We start from the raw sequence: 13,159 nt of genomic DNA, 5'->3' as shown, positions 1-13,159 counted from the left end.
ATCCTAACATTCCCCCCTTTGTCTTGTTGGGAGTTTCAATCCTGAAACTGAGAGAGATCCTGGGGGAGTGGTTGATACCTCTGCTGAAGTACCAATACTTGGACCGCACTGATGCGTTCTTTTACAAAGTTGATTAGCCTGTTTAGGATGCAAGGGCCGAAAGTGAGCAGGAGGAATAAGAGGACGAGGGGGACTGTGAGTGTGGACAGAAGAGTGGTGAGCCAAGGGGATCGGTTGAACCAACTTTCAAACCAGCTTTGTGCGGCTTCTCATTCCCGTTTACGGTGTCGAGACGCTCTCTAAGTTTGGACATAGAATCTCGAATTACTCCCGAGTGGTCTGCATAAAAGCAACATTCTTCTCTAAGAGCTGCACAAAGTCCACCTTCCTTGAGAAGGAGGAGTTCTAATCCTCGTCGGTTCTGGAGAACCACTTCAGAAAGTGAGGTCAAGGATTCTTCTAGTTTCATTATGGAGAGTTCAATGGATTTTAAATCTTCATCTATGGCTGTTTGTAATTCTGTGACGAGAGTGGGGGTATGAACTAGGGCAGCGGTGCCAGTAGCAAGACCGGCAGCGGCCTCTATGCCTAAGAGAGCGGCTAGGGTGAGGGAGGTAGGCTCTCTCTTAATTCTGGGTGGTAGGTCTGAGAAAAAGGATTGGAAGTTTTCAGCAGTGTAATATGAGATGTGTGGGAGTATTTGGACTAAAACACAAGCATCTCGGGAGGTGTTGAAGACTGATATAGAGAGGCAGGGTGTGAGCCCTGTTGTACAGGCCCACCAAGTGCCGTTGGGGGAAATTGCCAAACTCGAGTTGCGGGGTTTTTTCCCCTTTTCAGTGAAAGTAATATTGAGGGTGCATTGCCCTGAGCTGTTATGCCGTACAGTGATCCAGTCCCACCGTGAGGAGGGATGCCAATAGGCGTCACCGGTGGTTTTACAGCCCCATTGTGCACAGAAGAATTGATCGGGTCCCCCGCAAGCCCGTTTAAGGGTTGGGGGTTGTTCTTTGGGGCAGACATAAAAGGGAGTGCTGCTCAAAAGAGTGCGATGCCCAGTTGTCTGGCATCCTATGGCTCCACCGCTTCCCGTGTCTACTGACCCCAGGAAATACTGGATGCGTGCCAGGGGTCCGGAGGCACGAGCTAGAGCCTGTTCAATGCTTAGTTCAGGGATGTCCCAAGTGTTTGAACCTGTGACTAAGGCACACACATTCGGGGTGAGGGAAGGCCACCAGGTATGTGAGGGGTGTTGCCCCTTGGTTTCCCAGGCTACCTGACCTCGGCTGGTAAGGACTTGCCAGGTCAAGCGTTTGGGCTCATGTGGGTTATAGCTTTGGGTACTTATCAGAGGGAGACCTAGAATTAGGAGGAAAAGTCCGTTTAACGCGGAGCTTGAGGGGATTCTCCATCTTCTCCACCGTCCATTGCTGGCCTGCAGACGGCGGGGCGGGTTTGATGTGGGATGCATGGATCCAAGATGAGATGCCATCGACTTTAACTGCAGTTGGGGTGGTGAGAAGGACTATGTATGGTCCCTTCCACCTGGGTTCCAGGGTGGCGGCTCGATGTCGTCTGATGTAGACTGAGTCCCCAACTCGGAACTGGTGTGGCACTTGGAGATCACCGGGGATGTATGCTTCAGCTACTTGGCTCCAGATTTCTTTCTGTATTGTTTCTAGGGCTTTTAGTCTGGTGTGTAGAAACGGATAAGAATGAGAATTGGGTATAGGGGTACAAGAGGCAGTTAAAGGAGGGGGCACCATATAGTAGTTCAAAAGGGGTCAGCTTGAAAGGGGTAGGAGTGTTTCGTACCCGAAAGAGGGCGTAGGGGAGGAGGACTGTCCAGTCTGTTATGCCAGTCTCTACGGATAATTTAGTCAGGACCTCTTTTAAAGTTCTGTTCATTCTTTCTACCTGTCCTGAGCTTTGGGGTCTATATGCACAAGGTAATTTCCGTTTGTACCCCAGGATTTTGGCCAGTCCCTGACTTACCTGGGCAACAAATGCTGGGCCATTATCTGAGCCAAGTACCTTAGGTATGCCATACAGCAGGATGATATCTTCTAAAATTTTCTTGGCCACGATCTGGGCGGTTTCTGTCTTTGTTGGAAAAGCTTCCACCCATCCTGAAAAGGTGTCTATAAACACTAGTAAGTATTTGTACCCGTATTTGGCAGGTCTTATTTCAGTAAAGTCTACTTCCCAGTAGCTGCCAGGGCGGTCTCCCCTGAGGCGTTTGTTGTAGGTTGCTGTACTGGGGTGGGCATTTACTAGCTGGCAGGGTTGGCAGGTCTTGGTTATTTCTTCAGTTAATTTATTCAGGTTAAAGACATAGTAAGGGGAGGATCGGACTAGAGCTCGGAGGTGCTTGGGTCCCAAGTGAGTGAGTTTGTGTAGGTAGGTGATGAAGGACTGGGCTTGTTCTTCTGGTAGGATTTTGTCTTCCAAAGGGGTTCATCTGACTCCTTCAGGGGTCTCTTGTCTGAGTCCCTAATCTTCCATCCTCTGGAAGTCTGCTTCCGCATAGTTAAAAGTTAAGGTGGGAGGTGCTGCGATGGGGGGGTGCAGATACACTGAGAAGGTGGGAATGCCTTGGGCAGCCTGCTTGGCTGCGAGGTCTGCACGGCGGTTCCCGGTGGCTATGCTGGAGGCCCCTTTTTGGTGTCCGGGGCAGTGAATTATGGCTACCTTCTTTGGGAGGTGTATGGCCTCCAGTAAGTCTAAAATTTCCTTCTTGTTCTTAATGTCTTTTCCCGCTGAGGTGAGCAACCCCCGTTGCCTGTAAATAGCCCCATGTATGTGGGCCGTGGCAAAGGCATATCTACTATCAGTGTAGATGTTTACGTTTTTGCCTGCTGCCAACCGGAGGGCCTGAGTCAGAGCGACTAGTTCGGCCCTCTGGGCTGAAATGTTTCTGGGTAGATGCTCAGCCCATATAGTTCGTTCAGTGTCCACTATGGCAGCCCCGGCGACTTGCTTACCTTCTAGGAGGTAGCTGCTTCCATCCGTGAACCAGGTGAGTTGTGCATCTGGTAGAGGTTGATCACGGAGATCTTGCCATGTGCCTATTTCTTCAGCGAGAATGTCAGAGCAGGAGTGCAGGACCTCTCCTGAGGCCCTACTCTCCGGTAGTAAAGTAGCCGGGTTAAGGGTGACAGGAGGGCCAAAGCGAATCCTGTCTTGGTCTAACAGGAGGCTTTGATAATGAGTCATGCGGGCATTGGACATCCATCGGTCAGGGGATTGGCGGACAATGCTTTCGAGAGCGTGTGGGGCAATTATTGTCAAGATTTGCCCCATGGTTAGCTTGTCAGCATCCTTGATCAGCACAGCGGCTGCCGCTATTGCTCTCAGGCACATTGGCCAGCCACTGGCGACTGGGTCGAGCTTTTTTGAGAGGTAAGCAACTGGCCTCTGCCATGGTCCTAGAGACTGGGTCAAAACTCCTTTGGCTATCCCGCTCCTTTCATCAATATACAAGGTGAAAGGTTTAGTTACATCAGGCAGAGCTAAGGCTGGAGCAGATAGTAGCGCTTTTTTAATACTCTCAAAGGCTTGCTGTTATTGGGGACCCCATAGAAATGGGGTCGCCTCTTTAGTAAGGGGATAAAGAGGAGCAGCTAGAGCAGCGAAACCAGGGATCCAGAGATGGCAAAACCCTGCGGTTCCCAGAAACTCACGTACTTGATGAGGTGTCCGGGGGGGTGGAATCTGCGTTACTGCATACTTCCTTGCCGTCGTCAGCCATCTTTTCCCTTCTTTGAGCTGGTAACCGAGGTATGTGACTTCTTTCTGGCATATTTGGGCCTTTTTAGCGGACACTCGGTAGCCTAGGGCTGCTAGTTCCTGAAGTAGACGTTCTGTGCCTTGTTGGCAGTCTTCCTCGGTATCCCCTGCAAGTAGTAAGTCATCTACATACTGTAGGAGGGTTACCTCTGGGTTGCGGACACGACAGCAGGCTAAGTCTTGATGAAGTGCCTCATCGAAGAGGGTGGGAGAGTTCTTGAAGCCCTGCGGTAGTCGGGTCCAGGTGAGTTGCTCCGTGCTGCCGCTATCCGGATCTGTCCATTCAAAAGCGAAGATGTCCTGGCAGGAAGGGTGTAAGCGTAAACAAAAGAAGGCATCCTTGAGGTCTAGGACAGTGTACCAGATTTTATCTGGGGGGAGGGAGCTAAGCAGATTATAGGGGTTTGGCACTGTGGGGTGTAGGTCTTGCACTCTCCTGTTCACTTCTCTTAGATCCTGGACTGGACAATAATCTTGGGTGCCTGCTTTCTTGACAGGGAGGAGGGGGGTGTTCCAAGGGGATTTGCATGCTCGTAGGATACCTTGTTGAAGAAGGCGTTGGATGTGGGGCCGTATCCCTTCGCGTGCCTCTCGGGGCATAGGATACTGGCGGACCGCAATAGGGGTAGAAGTTGCCTTCAGTTCCACCACTAAGGGGGGGGCGATTTATCGCCAGTCCCGTCCCAGCTGTTTCAGCCCAGACCTGGGGGTATTTGGCAAGTAAGTCAGGCGGGGGTTGGGTGCTCGGCCTGGTATCTTCAAAAAGCCGGTGCTCATCACTTAGTTGGGTGGTTAAAGCTGTAGTTACTTGGGGCCCCTCGGAGGTAAAGCTGATTTGGGCTCCCATTTTGGTCAAGAGATCTCGTCCCAAGAGTGGCATCGGGCACTCAGGAATCACCAGGAAGGAGTGGGTTACTGTTCCCCTACCCAGGTCAACTGTCCTATGGGTGGTCCATGGATATTGTTGGTGTCCTGTTGCCCCTATGACCCAAGATTTCTTTCCCGTTACCGGCCCAACTGGTGTAGTCAGGACAGAATATTGAGCTCCTGTGTCTACTAAAAAGTCAATGGGCTTCCCTTCCACACATAAGGTTACCCTGGGCTCGGCGAGGGGTTCCGAGCCCCATTGCCCCTAGGCGTTATGCCCTCCGAGGGTCAGGATGACTGGGTCCCCTTTACCCCTTCGCTTGGGACACTCATTCTTCCAGTGTCCTTTTTCCTTGCAGAATGCACATTGGTCTCTATCCAGTGGTGGTTGGCTAGTCTGTCTTCCTGACTTGCCCAGGTTCCCTGCCTGCCTTCTCCTAAACGCAGTTTGACCTGACTCACCTATTACTGTGGCCAAAATGCGAGTTAAATTCTCTTCCTGTCTGCGCTCCTTCCTGACTTCCCTATCTTCTTCTTCTTTTAGTTTACGCTGCTCCTTCTCCTCCTCAGTTTCCCTCTTATGGTAGACTCTCTCGGCTTCCTTAACTAGGTCTTGCAAGGTATAGTCCTGCAGGCCCTCTATTCTCTGGAGCTTCTTCCTAATATCTGAGGCGGATTGCCCTATGAATGCCATAGCAACAGAGGCCCTTTGCCCCTCTGACGTTGGGTCGAAAGGGGTATAGCGGCGAAAAGCATCCATGAGACGCTCAAGGAAGACGGAGGGGGACTCCGTGATTCCCTGGGTCACTTCCCTTACCTTAGCCAAATTAGTAGGGCGCCTTGCTGCCCCCCGGAGGCCTGCCACTAGAGTCTGGCGATAGACTGTCAGTCGCTCCCTACTGTCAGCCGTGTTGTAGTCCCAGTCTGGTCGGGAAAGGGGAAAAGCCTCCTCGATGCGGTTTGGGAGTTGCGTTGGTCTCCCGTCCACCCTGGGCACGTTTTTCCGCGCCTCAAGGAGGATCCGTTCCCTTTCCTCTGTAGTGAAGAGGGTTTGCAACAATTGCTGACAGTCATCCCATGTGGGCTGGTGCGAGAACATCAGCGACTCCACCGGCCCAGTCAAACGCTGGGGTTCCTCAGAAAAAGGGGGCAAGTAATAGTGGAATCTGGGGAGGGAAACTCTCCTCGCCGTCCGCGGGCCCTTCTGGTTCCGCGTACCGGCCTTCCTGGGGGAGGAAGGGTTGGCGCGGAGGGTAGTATGACGTCCTCCTGTGGGGCGCCTGGAGGCGGCGGGGGGGTGAGGATAAGGAGGTGGGACATCATCTAGGAGGAGCTGGTCATTCTGGGGGTCTTCCAAAGGCTTCTTAGCTCCTGGCGAGTGGAGGGCTAAGACCTGTGAGGTGGCTGGTATTAGCCATGGACGGACCCAGGGGGGCGGGTTTCGCACCAGATCTTGCCAAACGATAATATTTGGCTGTTGGTCCGGGTGCGAGCCAGGACCTGCTTGGAAGACAATTTTTTTAACGGCAAAGATAAGGGAGAGGTTAAAGGTACCTTCAGGGGGCCAGCCCACATTGAAGGCGGGCCATTCAGAGGTGCAGAAAGTTTGCCACGGTCCCTTCTTTATGAGGACCGAGAGATTACACCCCCGTTTCTTAACCTCCTTCCAGTGATCTAAGGTGAGAGATAGAGGCATACTCATCCCATGACCCATTTTTAAAGACAACAAATGAACATAGGACAACACACAGACAAAGAGGAAGACAAACAGAAAACACAGACACCGAACCCAACAGGGCCGACACGTTAACCTAACAGCTTCCAAAGGGCTAAGCCCTCCTGACCGGACACGGCCTGGACCTTGACGAAGGGCCCGTCGCCTCACTGACGGTAACCAACAGTAGGTGGACAGTAGGTGGTCACCTCCTGATTCTGAGGCGTCCCCCAGACCTGATTCTGGGGCGTCCCCCAGCCTGACAGACAGCGGCACGTCCTACACCGCTGCTCTGATATCCTAAACCTGACGCCGGCACAAAGACTTACAGACACGGACAGACCACACAGACTCACAGACACGGACAGACCACACAGACTCACAGAGGCCTCTTACCTCCAAGGATAGCGGGTCCAGCGCTTGAGGGGGTGGTCGTCTCCATCTCGGTGGAACCCCCAAATGTAAGGGCCTCAAAGACCCCTCAGGATTGAGAAGAACACCCAATCAAACGCGGAGCCGATCCTTGATGCAAAAGCAGGAGGAATTTATTCGAGTGCAGCACCCGGACGGACTGGTTTACAAGAGTCCGCCGCGGTTTGGGGTTTCAGGCCCCTTTTAAAGGAACAAACCAACCGCATAGTCCACGCGCAGGTGGGGCAGTTGGGCAGTTTCAGCGGTTACAGCGTTCCGGAAGACATAGCCATAGCCCACGCGCAGGTGGGGCAGTTATCCAACTGTCTGTGGATAGTTGAGTCATCTTAGTGAGGGGGGGGGATGGCCTAGTTCTAATATCCTAACAAGTCAGTCCCACCCGTGACAAAGGGGCCAGCCCTTTGTCAACCAGTCATCAGTCAAAGTCTGGTTTGAAACAGAAGGCAAAGCTTCCCAGGCAAGAAGCTCCTGCTTGGCAAAGGAATGAGGGACAACTGTGAGTTGTAAACAGCAGCCAGGAGAATGGTGCCCAGAATGGTAATGGTGACCCAGAGCCAGCAGCAACAGCACCCACTGTGCAAGTCTCTGTTGACTTGAGGCAACCACAACACTGACATCTAATACCTTGGGTTAAATTTGCCTACTTTTGAATTAAATTGGATCAAGGGTGTATTCTTTTATATCCGTCTTACTGCGTCAACATTACATTTTCATGCTTCATTGGCTGTTGACAGACGTTGTGTTGTCACCACATGGGGGCTTTTATAAAGCTGCACAACATGTAGGCATTTCCACTTGGATTATATGCCCCCTGAATCACAGAGACTACCAGATAGCTCTTTAGATTATTCCTTGGCCTCTTCTATCTTTGATCCCAGCGGTGGCCACAGGCACTGGCTCTGTACAGGCTCTGAACCGGCTTTGAAGCCGGCACCACCCTGGTCAGGCCTGCGCCCTGTGCTTCCTGTGTCAAGGCCTAAGGCTCACCCGGCTTTTCTGTTGAGGTTGCTTCAGAGTCGGCTGGGAAACCCACTTAGAACCTGCGCATCTGCACCTTGAGGGGAGATGAGGAATCGTTTGCAGAGCAAAGATTTTACCAGTGTGAGAAAAATGTTTCTCTCAGGTGGTGCCCGTGGCTCAAAGGAATAGGGTGCTGGTGTCCCATATACCAGAGGTGGCAGGTTCAAACCCAGCCCCAGCCAAAAACTGCAAAAAAAAAAAAAAGAACGTTTCTCTCCTTCTTTGTTCAGGAGGGCGTTCCTAAGACTTTTTACAAGTGACCAGCGCATTGCTCGGATTTCTGTCCAGTTGACAGTTTCTCCTCGCATTCCCTCTTTCTTTTTCCCTGCTTTGTTCTTCTTGTTCTCCAATCCAGCTTGTCTTTGGATCACAGGCCTCAATAGGTCCAGGCAGTCCCTGGGTTACAAATGAGATAGATTCTTAGCTTTGTTCTTAAGTTGAACTCGTATGTAAGTTGGAACAGGTACATTTACCTATTCCCTGCAAGAGCTTCCATTTATAAGTGTGAGTCATATTCAGTCAGATGTTTATAACTCATGGACTTATCGTAATAACCTCCATTCCTTGGAAGTGCGAGTTATACACAAGTCGGTTGTTTGTAACTTGCGGACTGCCTGTATTTACACTTACAGCCTGGTCTCAGTCTCTGCTTTCTAGGAATGCCAGACTAGGATAACTTGTGCAGGAAGCAGGGTGGTGATACCGTTGGTGTGTAGTGTCCTAACAGTTACTAAGACTCGTGGTTGATTGTGAAAAGTTAAAGATGAATGGTGAGACACAAGGTTACCCGGCGGCTGTCATGATGACAAGTGTGGTGTGGGCTGGCTAACTGCTCTGGGAATCTCATAAAGTTATAAGCTCGGGGAAGTCAAATACCAACTCGAGATGCACTGGGAAATTCGACATACATGAATGACATCATTGAAAAGAAAAGAATTCCTCTTCAATTGTAAACTGTGCTGAAAATCAGCCTCAAAACTAATTGCAAAGTTGAGCGCTCTCTAGGTGGAATCGTGGTAGATGATCTTGAGAGTCTGGGGTGCTTACCTTTCCCTGAAAGCTCTATGCAAGCAGAAGCAGTTCCTCCCTCTTGTCAGAAGACAGCAAACTACCTTTACATACAGAACTGCTAGAGACCACATCTGAGTCAACGCCTCACAAAATAAATGCCTGCCCTTGTCTCAAAATACCTTCACTGCCTTTCCTTGTTTTTCAGATAAATAACTAGGGTTAGGTCTCAGCATAGATATGGTAGGAAATAGCTTGCAATCCATAGACTTATGGGACCTGGCCACTAAGTATCATCAGGAACCAGGGAAACGTGGGTGGGAGTGGGTCTTAGAAGCATTTGATCGAGGTGGGAGGACATAAGGCTACACAGGGAAGAATTTATTGATATGGCATTGACATTGACCCATGACTTGGCATTCAATACTCTGGAACGGAAACCAGGAGCTTATCTACTGCCAAAATATTGGTTGCAATGATGTCTGGCCCATAAAATAAGAGGTGGAGATGCGGAACATCTGTACTCAGGTATTCAGGAAAGAGTCAGAAAGCACAGGGTGCTGTGAGCCTTAGGAGCATTTATGACATGAGGCTAGAGAAGCAACTCTCAATCTTGGTTCTCCAGGAAAGCCCAGAGGACACCCCTTTCACTGAGGCTGTAAGGAACACACTCGTGAAGGGACACACTGGTATCTCAGAGATACGCTGGGTGAGTTGTTCTCTGTGGGATGTTGCTGTGGAATTGGTCTCTCTAGCATCATTAGTGATGATCAGATTTCAGAATGACAAATGGGTAGATGGCCACACTTACTCATCAGAGATAAGGTAAATGCAATCAACTCTGCTGGACAGAGAGGCTGCAATGGCTATCAGAGGATGTTACCAAAGTTCAGCACTTGTCCCTGAGGCCACATTAGAAGAACAAAAACAAGGACAGGTGGTTTGAAGAGAAGAAAAGAGAAGTTTGTTCATTTGTCAGCAAATGAGGTTGTCAGACTTCTGTCTTAAAGTCTCATAATTATACCTTCTAATATTTACAATGAACACGGAGGCTGCGATTCTGAGCTCTGTCCGGCATCTCTTTGGGTACTTTGCCTCTTTCAGTTGATCATATTTTCTCTGGCAAAGATGGATGATCTACAATATTTGTCTAAAGGAGAGAGATGAAATGGCTAAAAACTCAGCAATAAAGTGTGTTCCCCATTCTGAAGTAATCAACTTGGTAAGCATGGGAAAGAGTGAACTTCTCAAATGTTCTGAGTCTGTGACCTAACACAATAACCCCAACCTGTAATAAAACCAGTGATTTCCTATGAAAGAAGAAGTTGTAAAATACTGAAGTTAGTGTCACGCCACAGTAGATAGATAAAATGCAGGGATTAGGGTTGTATCCAGCTGCTCTGAGTCAACCCTTACCCCGTGGTAGCTTTCTGACCTTTGAGCTCATTACTCACTATTTCTAATTCTGATCTCAACCTTGTTGGATTGTTTCAAAAATCAGAACTAGCACACAGTTAGGACCCAGCAAACAGTGGACACTGTATGCCAGGGGCTTCCCCTATCTTTTTAGGATGACTTCTTTATGCCTGCTTGCCTAAACTATATGTACGTCAGTAAGTTTAACAAGCAATGAATTATTTAAAGGTAAACATAGGAATCACCTGTCCTGAGTCACCAGTTTCTTCCAGGAGCGATAGTTTGATGTAGAGTAAGTTCACATGCCATTACTCCTGTGAGGTACATGCTACTCTGCCAGACTCTGGATTATAATTGTAGCTTTTACAATTGGAGGGAAAGGGACTGACAGAAAGTAAACATTCATTGTATCATTACAGCGTAATAACTGAATGTGCCAACACCCATAAAGTTATGACTCAAACGAAAATGAAGCATCTCACCGTTTGTCACATCGGTGCCTGGGGGCACTGTTATACATTTGTCAGGTCGACAAGCTTTGTGAAAGGCGTTAGAGTGAGATAAGAAGAGATTTGCTCCCCAGAATAAAGCATACATAATAACCCTGTGGGTGAGGTTATATTCACCTCATTTTTATAAATGACAAAGTAATGGCCCAAAGAAATTGCATATAGTCACACGATGCTTAACAATGGGGATATATTCATCCTTTGAGCTTAGAAGTTCAAGACCAGCCTGAGCAAGAGCAAGACTTTGTCTCTGCTAAAAATAGAAGAACTAGCGAGGTGGTGTGGCAGGTGCCTGTAGTCCCAGTTACTTGGCAGGCTCAGGCAAGATTAATGGAGCCTAAAAGTTTGAGGTTGTTGTGAGCTATGACAACATGGCACTCTACCCATGACAATAGAGTGAGACTCTGTCTCAAAAAATATATAATCAAATCAATAAAGACCTAGTGATATGGCCTGTTACACACCTATGCTATTAATCTGTGTATTGTGTTACTGTACTGAGTATTATACACAGCTGTAACACAATGGTGGGTATTTTTGTATGTAAATATAGAGAAGGCACAGTAAAAATATGTTGTAAAAGATAACAGACGATATCCCTGTATAGGGTGCTTAATATGAATAGAGCTTGCCAGGACCGCAAATTTCCTGGGTGAGTCAGTGAGTGAGTGGTGAGTGACGGTGAAGGCCCAGGACACTACTGTACATTACTGGGGACTTTACAAACACTGTACCCTCAGGATACACTACATTTATAAAAAAAAAAAAATTCTTTTATTCAATGATAAATTAACCTTACCTTACTGTAACTTTTTTCCTTACTAACTTTTTATTTTAAAATTTTTTCACGCTATCATAATAACACTTAGGTCAAAATACAAACATTATAAAGAAGTACAAAAATATGTTCTTTATAGTCTTATTCTATAAACGGTTTTCTATTTAAAATTCTTCTTAAATTTTTACTTTTCAAACTATTTTGTTAAAAAGTAAGATGTAAACACACACATTAGCCGCAAAGGGTCAGGGTCATGAGCATCACCACATGCCGCCTCCATATCTTGTCCCACTGGAAGGTCTTCAGGGGTAAAAACACTCCCGGAGTTATCATCTTCTTTAGTAACAATGTCTTCTTCTGGAACACCTCCTGAAGGACCTGCCTGAAGCTATTTTACAGTTAAATAAGTAGAAGGAAAACACTCTAAAATAATGATAAAATATATGGCAAATGCACCATAACATAGCCATTTGTTATTCTTATCGCGTGTAATGCACTGTATGCAGTTGAGTGTGTTACGCTTTTATGTGATGGGTAGCAGAGTAGGTATGTTGACTCCAGCATCACCATGAATGCAAGAGCAATGTTTTGTGCTGTGGTGTTATGGATGGCTATAGTACGGTCAGACATTGCTTAACCATGGGGATATATTCATCCTTTGAGCTTTGAAGGATGTCACTGGGTGATAGGAACTTTTCAGCCCCATTACAATCTTGTGGGACCACCGTCCTATTTGTAATCTGTTGGTGACTGAAATATACCATGTGACTATACTTGGTTCCACACTCCCTGCCTGTACTTACTCAAAGTCTAGGAGACTTAGTATCTGAGTCTTTCTGTCAGTCCCTTTCCCTCCAGTTCTCAAGCTGAAATCTCCCATGTTGTAGAGCGAATGTCTTGGCTACGTTAAGCCACGCATTGACTTGGCTGGCTTAGTGGGGATCCAAGTCTGTCTCCGACTCTGGCTGGGAAGTCTCAGAGCCTCCTAGTTCCTGGAAGTCCCACCTGTCCAGCCTACCTCAAGTAGAGTGAAGAGGGTGGGTGATACTGAAAAGATCATTATTCCAGGCTTATTAATTTAACTTCCTATTACTTTGAAATTACATATTTCATCATAGTACATGTTTCTTTAGTGAAGAAAAATATAATTCTATAAAACAAGAATCTCAGGGTGCTTCATATTGTAGGTTAATTTGACAAAAAAGTTACTGCAGACTTACTGTGTGAAAATCACTCTATTTGGCTGAGGAAAAAAGAGATAAAATGTGATTAATTGTCAGGTGTAGATAGTTAGGCATGTGAAGGAGAAAGTGGGTTTCAAATCATTCCCCATTCCCCATCTCCCCAAATCTCAACCTGTCTCCTCTGTTGCACTCAGGAAGCAGGAAAAGAGAATGGAGAGAATTTCTTTTTTTTATTGTTGGGGATTCATTGAGGGTACAATAAGAAGCCAGGTTACACTGACTGCAATTGTTAGGTAAAATCCCTCTTGCAATCATGTCTTGCCCCCATAAAGTGTGACACACACCAAGGCCCCACCCCCCTCCCTCCATCCCTCTTTCTGCTTTCCCTCCCCTATAACTTTAATTGTCATTAATTGTCCTCATATCAAAATTGAGTACATAG

The sequence above is a fragment of the Nycticebus coucang genome, chromosome 14 (assembly GCF_027406575.1).
Source record: "Nycticebus coucang isolate mNycCou1 chromosome 14, mNycCou1.pri, whole genome shotgun sequence".
NCBI classification, from domain to species: domain Eukaryota; kingdom Metazoa; phylum Chordata; class Mammalia; order Primates; family Lorisidae; genus Nycticebus; species Nycticebus coucang.
The sequence above is the reverse complement of the archived record's forward strand: the minus strand, read 5'-3'. Positions refer to the sequence as shown.